Raw genomic sequence first — 11,964 nt, forward strand, 5'->3', positions numbered from 1 at the left:
TTCTTGTGATGAATCCGTATCTATTCTAGACTTAGGGTATCTCTTACGAAAAAAGGGACGTCTCTGAGTGTTTTGTTTAGCACCGCTCAGCCATTGATACACATTGTGTTGTTCATAGTCCATTTGGACTTTGCTTAGTTTTTCTTTTTTAAACTGTAACAGATCACGTTTGTATATGGCGACCTGATTATTTAACTTGCCTAGCCAATCTGTGTCACCATCAGAAGACAAAATAGGCAATTGTTTATCCTCCAAATCAGCAATTTTTCCTTTAACAACCATTAATTCTTTTTTTGATTGTTCAATAACTAATAACATCAAGTCAAATGAACATTTATTCAAAATTGCGATCCACTTTTTGCAGAACTGGGGGTCATATCGTCCTATAGTAGGACAGTTTTTCATTCTAAAAACCCCTAGGTATCATTTTAGCTCTGAAGTAATCGCTTAAAGAGATCCCATGAAGCTGAAAATCAACTTCCCTTTTCCTCAGCTTCAGAAGATCTCTATAAATGAATTCAATAGGTAAAGCCTCTGTTTGTTCAAGTAAACACTCTTTTTCCAATATGCTCTCAGCATCCGATTCGGAATAGCTGAAGATATCACCCACAGGAAATAATAAAGGGTTAAATGGCAAATCTTGATCCACACTGTGCTTCTCAGCCATGTTTACTAAGTATCAGCTCACGTCATCAACAAGCTCTTTCAGTAAAAATTTAGAATGTCATAATTATAATCACAGCAATCCATAAATGTTCCACATATATGTTAGTTTTGTTCAACTGACCAACACCCATGTGACATAAAAAGCAGAATCAATCCTCAGAGTGAAAAATGGATATAGATAAAAACGCTGGGTGCCTTGACAATAGGAGCCAACACGTGCATCCTATAAGTACAGAATACGCCAGGTCCGGCACTCCAAACAACCCAGTCAACTGGCCGAGGTGCCCTCACATATATAACACAAGAATCCAGAGGTGCGGCACTCTCGTAAGAAATATTACCACTCATGTGTTCAGTAAATCAACGTTTCGGTATTTTAATATACCATCTTCAGGATTATGAAAAAAGACAATACATGCTTACCTTATATACATACTGCACCCTGTGAGAAAACTGCGCTGGAAGCGGGACCATGCACCCGGCCAGCGGCAGTCAATGATGACGTCATCGTGCAATGCGCGATGACACGAACATTGTGCCCATCACCATGGAGACATTAATAACAAAGCCACATAGCAGAAGACGCTGGAAGAAAAGTAGTACACATTAAAAAGCGGGACATAGAAAAACATGAGTGAGACCACATTATCGTATGGCAAAAGATCAAACTAATCCCATAATGGGAGCAGATTAATAAACAGGGATCAAATAAAGGGAATTCAAATATGATCGTATAAGAGAAACATTACGCAAAGAAATCTCTAAAACACCCCATATAGAAGAGATCATTAATAAGTAAGCACTAATTTAGAAACAGGATAAGGACATTGATTCATTTAGACCTCGGGGAGCAATTACATCGAGTCGGTGGATCCACCTTGCTTCACATTGCATTAATAGGCGATTCCTATCGCCACCCCTAACAGATTGTGGGACATGATCAATTATCCGATAGCGCAGGCTTGCCAAACTATGCTTTAGTTCTGCAAAATGACGAGCGACAGGTTGTTCGCTCGTACCGCATGCCAATGCAGCTCTAATGCTTGAGCGATGCATTGCCATGCGCTCCTTAAATTTACATTGGGTCTTCCCAATATAAGACAAGCCGCAAAGGCAGACAATCTGGTACACAACATATGTACTGTTACAAGTCAACTGATGCAAAATATGAAATTTCTTACCAGTGTGGGGGTGGTTAAACGTGTTACCTGGTATTAAGTACCTACATGTAACACAGGTACACTTAAAGCATCCAGTTTTTTTATTAGATAAAAAGTGGCTTTTGGCCGATACTGTATTATGATTAGTGATGTCAGATCTAACTAGAATATCACGCAAATTTCTCCCTCTGGAGTAGCAAGGCATGATGTCCGTGTTAGATAGGCCAATAGATTCATCAGATTTAATAATTGGCCAGTTATTTTTAACCACCTCCTTAATTGCTGGTGATAAAGTATTATACTGGTTAACCCAGGGAACAAACTTCCTCTTAGATGTTTCTCTATTTCTCTTTTTTAATAATTCCCGTCTATCCATGGTCATAACTTTATCCTTGACTTCTTTCAATCTCTCACTATGGTAACCTCGTTCAACAAATTTCTGAATAAGAGCATCAATTTGAGCATCAGCCCTCTCTGCTTCACTGTTAATCCTCCTTATTCTCAACATTTGGGAATAAGGAAGACCAAATTTTAGATTCTTTGGATGACAACTATTCATGTGAAGCATTTAAAGTGAACCGAGGTACATAGTGATTGATCTTTTTTAGTAATTAACACGTCCAAAAAATCAATATATTCTTGACTCATTCTGACAGTGAATTTTACGGGACTAGAAGTTTCAATATGTGTATTAATGATGTCCATGAAGGAACTATCATTGCCTGACCAAATTATAAACACATCGTCTATGAATCTGGTATAAAAAAGAATTTGTGATGACACTAACAAATCAGAGAACACCTCATGCTCGACATCAAACATGTAATTATTTGCGTAGGCAGGTGCCACCGCCGAGCCCATAGCACAACCCATGAGCTGCAGGTAATATGCCCCATCAAACATAAAGTAATTCTTTGATGATACAAATTCAAGCAATAATACACAAAAATCGATAAATCCCTCATCATATAATCCAGAGCCATTCAGTAATTTCTTGAAAGCCTTTAAGCCTTCACTGTGTGGGATCACCGTATAGAGACTCGTGACATCCGCACAGATCATCCACGTATCTCTGGAAACAGGTCCCACATCATTTAATTTGTTCAAGAACATGGTAGTGTCAAGGAGAAAGTTAGCATGGTCCTGAATTAACGGCTGCAAAATAGAGTCTAAAAAAATAGAGCAGGGCTGAGATAAAGAGCCCCTAGCACTGATAATTGGGCGTCCAGGTGGAGGGACAATGCCCTTATGCACCTTTGGTAAGGTATACAGCAGCGGTGTCAATGGATAATCCAGGAGAAGTGCATTAAATAGAGGCTCAATAATTTTTATATCCTGAGCCATTTGGAGTAGATTCCTTAGTTCCTGCTTGAACCCTGATGTTGGATCGCCCTGTAATTTGCAATATGTCTTAACGTCACTCAATTGTCGATAAACCTCTTTTCTATAATCACATAAATCCTGGAGCACAACGGCTGCCCCCTTATCAGCTGGGCGGATAATTAGATTTGGGTTATCTGATAGTGTCTTTATGGCCATTCTCTCTGAGGGTGTCAAATTAGGATGAATCGAGTAGTTTTTCTTCTGTATATTAGATACCTCCTGTTCCAAGATCCGAATATATGTTTTAATGCTGGCATTATTGGAGTAAGGCTCGAAGTTTGAGCGTTGTTGAATTTTGCGTAATGATGTTGGTATAGACTCTTTAATAGATGTCTTCTGGTTCTCTGGCTTATTATAGAATTCTTTTAGTTTTAATTGTCGATTTAATTGATGTTTTTCAATTTGCCATTTAAAGTCATCAAATGGTACATTTGGAACAAACGATAGACCTTTACATAAGAGTTGATGTTCAGATGTTGATAATTCATAATATGAGAAGTTCAAGACTATTTCTTCTTTTGGAGAGGTGGTCTTCCACAAGCTCTGCCTTTTATTTTGGCCCCCTCGTCTTGTAAGACACCTGTTGTATTTATGGCTTTGGATCTGGTTGCTGTCCCTAAAGGGATACTTCTATCAGAGGTTGGTTCAGTATCACTGGCAGTGCTCACTCCTTCTTGTGATGAATCCGTATCTATTCTAGACTTAGGGTATCTCTTACGAAAAAAGGGACGTCTCTGAGTGTTTTGTTTAGCACCGCTCAGCCATTGATACACATTGTGTTGTTCATAGTCCATTTGGACTTTGCTTAGTTTTTCTTTTTTAAACTGTAACAGGTCACGTTTGTATATGGCGACCTGATTATTTAACTTGCCTAGCCAATCTGTGTCACCATCAGAAGACAAAATAGGCAATTGTTTATCCTCCAAATCAGCAATTTTTCCTTTAACAACCATTAATTCTTTTTTTGATTGTTCAATAACTAATAACATCAAGTCAAATGAACATTTATTCAAAATTGCGATCCACTTTTTGCAGAACTGGGGGTCATATCGTCCTATAGTAGGACAGTTTTTCATCCTAAAAACCCCTAGGTATCATTTTAGCTCTGAAGTAATCGCTTAAAGAGATCCCATGAAGCTGAAAATCAACTTCCCTTTTCCTCAGCTTCAGAAGATCTCTATAAATGAATTCAATAGGTAAAGCCTCTGTTTGTTCAAGTAAACACTCTTTTTCCAATATGCTCTCAGCATCCGATTCGGAATAGCTGAAGATATCGCCCACAGGAAATAATAAAGGGTTAAATGGCAAATCTTGATCCACACTGTGCTTCTCAGCCATGTTTACTAAGTATCAGCTCACGTCATCAACAAGCTCTTTCAGTAAAAATTTAGAATGTCATAATTATAATCACAGCAATCCATAAATGTTCCACATATATGTTAGTTTTGTTCAACTGACCAACACCCATGTGACATAAAAAGCAGAATCAATCCTCAGAGTGAAAAATGGATATAGATAAAAACGCTGGGTGCCTTGACAATAGGAGCCAACACGTGCATCCTATAAGTACAGAATACGCCAGGTCCGGCACTCCAAACAACCCAGTCAACTGGCCGAGGTGCCCTCACATATATAACACAAGAATCCAGAGGTGCGGCACTCTCGTAAGAAATATTACCACTCATGTGTTCAGTAAATCAACGTTTCGGTATTTTAATATACCATCTTCAGGATTATGAAAAAAGACAATACATGCTTACCTTATATACATACTGCACCCTGTGAGAAAACTGCGCTGGAAGCGGGACCATGCACCCGGCCAGCGGCAGTCAATGATGACGTCATCGCGCAATGCGCGATGACACGAACATTGTGCCCATCACCATGGAGACATTAATAACAAAGCCACATTAGCAGAAGACGCTGGAAGAAAAGTAGTACACATTAAAAAGCGGGACATAGAAAAACATGAGTGAGACCACATTATCGTATGGCAAAAGATCAAACTAATCCCATAATGGGAGCAGATTAATAAACAGGGATCAAATAAAGGGAATTCAAATATGATCGTATAAGAGAAACATTACGCAAAGAAATCTCTAAAACACCCCATATAGAAGAGATCATTAATAAGTAAGCACTAATTTAGAAACAGGATAAGGACATTGATTCATTTAGACCTCGGGGAGCAATTACATCGAGTCGGTGGATCCACCTTGCTTCACATTGCATTAATAGGCGATTCCTATCGCCACCCCTAACAGATTGTGGGACATGATCAATTATCCGATAGCGCAGGCTTGCCAAACTATGCTTTAGTTCTGCAAAATGACGAGCGACAGGTTGTTCGCTCGTACCGCATGCCAATGCAGCTCTAATGCTTGAACGATGCATTGCCATGCGCTCCTTAAATTTACATTGGGTCTTCCCAATATAAGACAAGCCGCAAAGGCGGACAATCTGGTACACAACATATGTACTGTTACAAGTCAACTGATGCAAAATATGAAATTTCTTACCAGTGTGGGGGTGGTTAAACGTGTTACCTGGTATTAAGTACCTACATGTAACACAGGTACACTTAAAGCATCCAGTTTTTTTATTAGATAAAAAGTGGCTTTTGGCCGATACTGTATTATGATTAGTGATGTCAGATCTAACTAGAATATCACGCAAATTTCTCCCTCTGGAGTAGCAAGGCATGATGTCCGTGTTAGATAGGCCAATAGATTCATCAGATTTAATAATTGGCCAGTTATTTTTAACCACCTCCTTAATTGCTGATGATAAAGTATTATACTGGTTAACCCAGGGAACAAACTTCCTCTTAGATGTTTCTCTATTTCTCTTTTTTAATAATTCCCATCTGTCCATGGTCATAACTTTATCCTTGACTTCTTTCAATCTCTCACTATGGTAACCTCGTTCAACAAATTTCTGAATAAGAGCATCAATTTGAGCATCAGCCCTCTCTGCTTCACTGTTAATCCTCCTTATTCTCAACATTTGGGAATAAGGAAGACCAAATTTTAGATTCTTTGGATGACAACTATTCATGTGAAGCATTTAAAGTGAACCGAGGTACATAGTGATTGATCTTTTTTAGTAATTAACACGTCCAAAAAATCAATATATTCTTGACTCATTCTGACAGTGAATTTTACGGGACTAGAAGTTTCATTATGTGTATTAATGATGTCCATGAAGGAACTATCATTGCCTGACCAAATTATAAACACATCATCTATGAATCTGGTATAAAAAAGAATTTGTGATGACACTAACAAATCAGAGAAGAACACCTCATGCTCGACATCAAACATGTAATTATTTGCATAGGCAGGTGCCACCGCCGAGCCCATAGCACAACCCATGAGCTGCAGGTAATATGCCCCATCAAACATGAAGTAATTCTTTGATGATACAAATTCAAGCAATAATACACAAAAATCAATAAATCCCTCATCATATAATCCAGAGCCATTCAGTAATTTCTTGAAAGCCTTTAAGCCTTCACTGTGTGGGATCACCGTATAGAGACTCGTGACATCCGCACAGATCATCCACGTATCTCTGGAAACAGGTCCCACAACATTTAATTTGTTCAAGAACATGGTAGTGTCAAGGAGAAAGTTAGCATGGTCCTGAATTAACGGCTGCAAAATAGAGTCTAAAAAAATAGAGCAGGGCTGAGATAAAGAGCCCGTAGCACTGATAATTGGGCGTCCAGGTGGAGGGACAATGCCCTTATGCACCTTTGGTAAGGTATACAGCAGCGGTGTCAATGGATAATCCGGGAGAAGTGCATTAAATAGAGGCTCATTAATAATTTTCATATCCTGAGCCATTTGGAGTAGATTCCTTAGTTCCTGCTTGAACCCTGATGTTGGTTCACCCTGTAATTTGCAATATGTCTTAACGTCACTCAATTGTCGATAAACCTCTTTTCTATAATCACATAAATCCTGGAGCACAACGGCTCCCCCCTTTTCAGCTGGGCGGATAATTAGATTTGGGTTATCTGATAGTGTCTTTATGGCCATTCTCTCTGAGGGTGTCAAATTAGGATGAATCGAGTAGTTTTTCTTCTGTATATTAGATACCTCCTGTTCCAAGATCCGAATATATGTTTTAATGCTGGCATTATTGGAGTAAGGCTCGAAGTTTGAGCGTTGTTGAATTTTGCGTAATGATGTTGGTATAGACTCTTTAATAGATGTCTTCTGGTTCTCTGCCTTATTATAGAATTCTTTTAGTTTTAATTGTCGATTTAATTGATGTTTTTCAATTTGCCATTTAAAGTCATCACATGGTACATTTGGAACAAACGATAGACCTTTACATAAGAGTTGATGTTCAGATGTTGATAATTCATAAGATGAGAAGTTCAAGACTATTTCTTCTTTTGGAGAGGTGGTCTTCCACGAGCTCTGCCTTTTATTTTGGCCCCCTCGTCTTGTAAGACACCTGTTGTATTTATGGCTTTGGATCTGGTTGCTGTCCCTAAAGGGATACTTCTATCAGAGGTTGGTTCAGTATCACTGGCAGTGCTCACTCCTTCTTGTGATGAATCCGTATCTATTCTAGACTTAGGGTATCTCTTACAAAAAAAGGGACGTCTCTGAGTGTTTTGTTTAGCACCGCTCAGCCATTGATACACATTGTGTTGTTCATAGTCCATTTGGACTTTGCTTAGTTTTTCTTTTTTAAACTGTAACAGATCACGTTTGTATATGGCGACCTGATTATTTAACTTGCCTAGCCAATCTGTGTCACCATCAGAAGACAAAATAGGCAATTGTTTATCCTCCAAATCAGCAATTTTTCCTTTAACAACCATTAATTCTTTTTTTGATTGTTCAATAACTAATAACATCAAGTCAAATGAACATTTATTCAAAATTGCGATCCACTTTTTGCAGAACTGGGGGTCATATCGTCCTATAGTAGGACAGTTTTTCATTCTAAAAACCCCTAGGTATCATTTTAGCTCTGAAGTAATCGCTTAAAGAGATCCCATGAAGCTGAAAATCAACTTCCCTTTTCCTCAGCTTCAGAAGATCTCTATAAATGAATTCAATAGGTAAAGCCTCTGTTTGTTCAAGTAAACACTCTTTTTCCAATATGCTCTCAGCATCCGATTCGGAATAGCTGAAGATATCGCCCACAGGAAATAATAAAGGGTTAAATGGCAAATCTTGATCCACACTGTGCTTCTCAGCCATGTTTACTAAGTATCAGCTCACGTCATCAACAAGCTCTTTCAGTAAAAATTTAGAATGTCATAATTATAATCACAGCAATCCATAAATGTTCCACATATATGTTAGTTTTGTTCAACTGACCAACACCCATGTGACATAAAAAGCAGAATCAATCCTCAGAGTGAAAAATGGATATAGATAAAAACGCTGGGTGCCTTGACAATAGGAGCCAACACGTGCATCCTATAAGTACAGAATACGCCAGGTCCGGCACTCCAAACAACCCAGTCAACTGGCCGAGGTGCCCTCACATATATAACACAAGAATCCAGAGGTGCGGCACTCTCGTAAGAAATATTACCATTCATGTGTTCAGTAAATCAACGTTTCGGTATTTTAATATACCATCTTCAGGATTATGAAAAAAGACAATACATGCTTACCTTATATACATACTGCACCCTGTGAGAAAACTGCGCTGGAAGCGGGACCATGCACCCGGCCAGCGGCAGTCAATGATGACGTCATCGCGCAATGCGCGATGACACGAACATTGTGCCCATCACCATGGAGACATTAATAACAAAGCCACATAGCAGAAGACGCTGGAAGAAAAGTAGTACACATTAAAAAGCGGGACATAGAAAAACATGAGTGAGACCACATTATCGTATGGCAAAAGATCAAACTAATCCCATAATGGGAGCAGATTAATAAACAGGGATCAAATAAAGGGAATTCAAATATGATCGTATAAGAGAAACATTACGCAAAGAAATCTCTAAAACACCCCATATAGAAGAGATCATTAATAAGTAAGCACTAATTTAGAAACAGGATAAGGACATTGATTCATTTAGACCTCGGGGAGCAATTACATCGAGTCGGTGGATCCACCTTGCTTCACATTGCATTAATAGGCGATTCCTATCGCCACCCCTAACAGATTGTGGGACATGATCAATTATCCGATAGCGCAGGCTTGCCAAACTATGCTTTAGTTCTGCAAAATGACGAGCGACAGGTTGTTCGCTCGTACCGCATGCCAATGCAGCTCTAATGCTTGAGCGATGCATTGCCATGCGCTCCTTAAATTTACATTGGGTCTTCCCAATATAAGACAAGCCGCAAAGGCGGACAATCTGGTACACAACATATGTACTGTTACAAGTCAACTGATGCAAAATATGAAATTTCTTACCAGTGTGGGGGTGGTTAAACGTGTTACCTGGTATTAAGTACCTACATGTAACACAGGTACACTTAAAGCATCCAGTTTTTTTATTAGATAAAAAGTGGCTTTTGGCCGATACTGTATTATGATTAGTGATGTCAGATCTAACTAGAATATCACGCAAATTTCTCCCTCTGGAGTAGCAAGGCATGATGTCCGTGTTAGATAGGCCAATAGATTCATCAGATTTAATAATTGGCCAGTTATTTTTAACCACCTCCTTAATTGCTGATGATAAAGTATTATACTGGTTAACCCAGGGAACAAACTTCCTCTTAGATGTTTCTCTATTTCTCTTTTTTAATAATTCCCGTCTATCCATGGTCATAACTTTATCCTTGACTTCTTTCAATCTCTCACTATGGTAACCTCGTTCAACAAATTTCTGAATAAGAGCATCAATTTGAGCATCAGCCCTCTCTGCTTCACTGTTAATCCTCCTTATTCTCAACATTTGGGAATAAGGAAGACCAAATTTTAGATTCTTTGGATGACAACTATTCATGTGAAGCATTTAAAGTGAACCGAGGTACATAGTGATTGATCTTTTTTAGTAATTAACACGTCCAAAAAATCAATATATTCTTGACTCATTCTGACAGTGAATTTTACGGGACTAGAAGTTTCAATATGTGTATTAATGATGTCCATGAAGGAACTATCATTGCCTGACCAAATTATAAACACATCGTCTATGAATCTGGTATAAAAAAGAATTTGTGATGACACTAACAAATCAGAGAAGAACACCTCATGCTCGACATCAAACATGTAATTATTTGCGTAGGCAGGTGCCACCGCCGAGCCCATAGCACAACCCATGAGCTGCAGGTAATATGCCCCATCAAACATGAAGTAATTCTTTGATGATACAAATTCAAGCAATAATACACAAAAATCGATAAATCCCTCATCATATAATCCAGAGCCATTCAGTAATTTCTTGAAAGCCTTTAAGCCTTCACTGTGTGGGATCACCGTATAGAGACTCGTGACATCCGCACAGATCATCCACGTATCTCTGGAAACAGGTCCCACATCATTTAATTTGTTCAAGAACATGGTAGTGTCAAGGAGAAAGTTAGCATGGTCCTGAATTAACGGCTGCAAAATAGAGTCTAAAAAAATAGAGCAGGGCTGAGATAAAGAGCCCCTAGCACTGATAATTGGGCGTCCAGGTGGAGGGACAATGCCCTTATGCACCTTTGGTAAGGTATACAGCAGCGGTGTCAATGGATAATCCGGGAGAAGTGCATTAAATAGAGGCTCATTAATAATTTTCATATCCTGAGCCATTTGGAGTAGATTCCTTAGTTCCTGCTTGAACCCTGATGTTGGATCGCCCTGTAATTTGCAATATGTCTTAACGTCACTCAATTGTCGATAAACCTCTTTTCTATAATCACATAAATCCTGGAGCACAACGGCTCCCCCCTTATCAGCTGGGCGGATAATTAGATTTGGGTTATCTGATAGTGTCTTTATGGCCATTCTCTCTGAGGGTGTCAAATTAGGATGAATCGAGTAGTTTTTCTTCTGTATATTAGATACCTCCTGTTCCAAGATCCGAATATATGTTTTAATGCTGGCATTATTGGAGTAAGGCTCGAAGTTTGAGCGTTGTTGAATTTTGCGTAATGATGTTGGTATAGACTCTTTAATAGATGTCTTCTGGTTCTCTGGCTTATTATAGAATTCTTTTAGTTTTAATTGTCGATTTAATTGATGTTTTTCAATTTGCCATTTAAAGTCATCAAATGGTACATTTGGAACAAACGATAGACCTTTACATAAGAGTTGATGTTCAGATGTTGATAATTCATAAGATGAGAAGTTCAAGACTATTTCTTCTTTTGGAGAGGTGGTCTTCCACGAGCTCTGCCTTTTATTTTGGCCCCCTCGTCTTGTAAGACACCTGTTGTATTTATGGCTTTGGATCTGGTTGCTGTCCCTAAAGGGATACTTCTATCAGAGGTTGGTTCAGTATCACTGGCAGTGCTCACTCCTTCTTGTGATGAATCCGTATCTATTCTAGACTTAGGGTATCTCTTACGAAAAAAGGGACGTCTCTGAGTGTTTTGTTTAGCACCGCTCAGCCATTGATACACATTGTGTTGTTCATAGTCCATTTGGACTTTGCTTAGTTTTTCTTTTTTAAACTGTAATGGTGCATACACACGATCAGATTTTTCCTTCAGATATGAACGATAACGATTTAAAAATCGTTCAGTCGTTCATATCTGAAGGAAAATCGTTCATATCTGACATGCCTGAACGATGGACGATCAACGATGCGCGTTCCCGATGGTCAGATAAC

This window comes from Taudactylus pleione, unplaced genomic scaffold, assembly GCF_031769625.1.
Source record: "Taudactylus pleione unplaced genomic scaffold, aTauple2 ptg001497l, whole genome shotgun sequence".
NCBI classification, from domain to species: domain Eukaryota; kingdom Metazoa; phylum Chordata; class Amphibia; order Anura; family Myobatrachidae; genus Taudactylus; species Taudactylus pleione.